Below are 2,693 nucleotides of genomic sequence, written 5' to 3'. Positions count from 1 at the left end.
TTGAAAACAGTGGCAACAATCTGAGGTAAAACAAAGTAATTTACTAAATATGGTATCAACAGAATTTTATAAGGAGAGAGAATGTGAAATTGATGGTGGATCGGCCTTACCACAACGCTGAGATGAGAAGCGCAGGCAGAGAAGCGCAGGCGAGAAGCGCAGGCAGAGAAGCGCAAGCGAAGCAGCGCAGGCAGAGAAGCGCAAGCGAAGCAGCGCAGGCAGAGAAGAGAGCATCAGGTGACCTTGCCGGGAGTTATATCTCCTCGCTGACCGCAAAGCCCCCTGGGGAAACGTAGCTGCTCTTCTCCGCTGGACAGGCACCCGGAACTTGAGCATCAGCAGTCAAACCCCCAGTACATTGCATGATGTTATGATGTGGAATACCGATAATGAAAAATCATGAAACCATGACATACTGTTACATGCTGCTGGCACAGGACTCCCTGCTGAGACAGGCTATTTTACCTTAGTGATTCATCAACTGGAAGACCATTAATCTGTCACAGTACTCAGTCTTTGAATTGCACAGACAACTCTGTTGAGCAGCCAACGACAATAAAATACGTTTAAGCTTCCCTCTCGTGTCAGCCCTATGGAGTAGTTTCCTTCTCAGCACACCTATCTCTGGAAAAGTGATGCACAGTGAAATACTTCATTCCTGAAGAGAGATAATGGCCACTGCACAGAAGATGGGCATTGTCCAGAGAAAAGAGCTTCTGCTAGAAAATGCTCAAAAATGCTCCAGTGGTGCCTGTATGCCAATAGTTGAGGAGGAACAACAATTGTATGGGATAGCACTTTACTACAATTAGTTAGGTGTCATCTTTGACTGAAGCACCAGACCTGAATTTTTCTTTTGAGAAGCACATGACATCTTTAACAGCAAAGCACACAAGCCCAGCTGACAGTACACAACCTGCACGTCACGTTTCAGTGGAGATAAGAAACTGATATTGACATTTGGTCCAGATCCCTAATATTTACAGTCCTAATGATTGTTTTTAAAATTAATTAAAAATTGGAAATCTAAATGTTTTGTCAGAGATAGATCTAGGCTCTTCTACCCAGAAGCTCTTTGCAGTAAAATGTGTTTGAACCATCACTCTCCACTTAGCCAGGGAAACATTCTCTCCAGCAGTACTTTTATTCTGCTAAGAAGTAACAAGGGAATCACCTGCAGTGAATGCTACTTTATAGAACAGGTTTGTCATTCCTAAACATTCTGTTCTTCTACCTATTCCTGTTTTCTTATTAAGGATGCATTGCAATAAGCACTAGAAAGGTAATTAAGTAGATAGCTGAAGCACATTATGCTGGGAGGTCTACAAGGAAACATGAGATCCATACAGTGGTTTCCAAGCCCACAGCTACCATGAAGTTTGCTGCCAAAAGACCACAAATAATTCTGAAACCTACTTCCACCTTCCTAAACCTCATACATAAACACCAAGACAAAAGATTAAAAACCCAACAACACCACCACCACAAAACACCAACTCACAGCCAAACTGCAGAAGCAGCTCCTGGCCCCATAGCAACATTTGAGCAATGTCTAAACAGGAGCAGGGAGAGGGGTGTTCATGAGGAATGTCACTTTCCTAATGTCAGCACAAACTGTGAATTGGTCACCCAGGTTCCATAATCAGGTCTCATCCAAAATCCAAAGATTGCAAAGGATGATCAGGAAGAGAGAGTTGAGGAGAGTTTTTTATTTGGAATGCAAATAGGGAAGATTCTTTTAAAAAACACAATACACCTCAGGGATTTGTTATTTCACAGTAATTAATTTGTTGTAACACAAGGTGGAAGGAATGCTTATAAGGTATAATCCTAGATCATATTCTTCACACTGATGAGGGTGTGAAAATGATCTCTGAAAAAGATCTCCACATGTGATGCACAATGCCAGCATCTTGGGAATGTCTAGCACCAAGCATCACGTGAGTGAGGATGGAAATACTCAAGGCAGAAAGCACTTCAAGGATCCAACCAAGAAAAGACATCAGATTTTCAGAAAACGGACTCAGATGGAACGTAAGATGTCCTCAAGAGACACAATCAAAGAGCAGATGAAACCCTGTCCAGCAAAGCCATGCTTATACAAAGCTGCAGATGGATGACAGGAACCATCAGCAGAAGAATTCAGTTACCTACTGCCAGATTTTGTAAAACATGCTTTCAAAGGCAATTTTCCCTTCAGCAGCAAGCACAAATTGCAGAGCTTAATGCAGCTACCTGGGATTGTGTTGCTGAGGCAGATGAGGGGAGAAGCGTACGGCTTTCCAATAGAGATTTGCTGTTGAAGGATACAGACTACAGTAAAAGGGAGCTGTGGTTAAATTAACAATATAGCAAAGTTAGACAGAACCAGCAAGGACAGCTGAGACAGAGCCAAAGAGACAAAGATCACAATGCTTTAAGAGACTTTCTGTGGCTTCCTATTCGTTGAAGTCCCTGCAGTTTGTTCGTGTCAAAGCACATTATAAAGAGGCTGTCAGAGGAGCCAAGGAAAAGTGAATGACTCAAAAGAAAAAAAAAAAGTCAGGACTGCTTTGGGAAAGGCCTGAAAACCAAATTTCTGGGAGAGAACACAGGTATGAAAAATACTCAAGTGATGATGTTTTATTTGAAGAAGCTGTGGAAATCAAAGCAATATGCAAAGACTATAAATGCTGCAGAAAGCTTTTTTTTTT

The sequence above is a fragment of the Meleagris gallopavo genome, chromosome 22 (assembly GCF_000146605.3).
Source record: "Meleagris gallopavo isolate NT-WF06-2002-E0010 breed Aviagen turkey brand Nicholas breeding stock chromosome 22, Turkey_5.1, whole genome shotgun sequence".
Taxonomy (NCBI): Eukaryota; Metazoa; Chordata; class Aves; order Galliformes; family Phasianidae; genus Meleagris; species Meleagris gallopavo.
Note: the sequence above shows the minus strand (reverse complement) of the source record.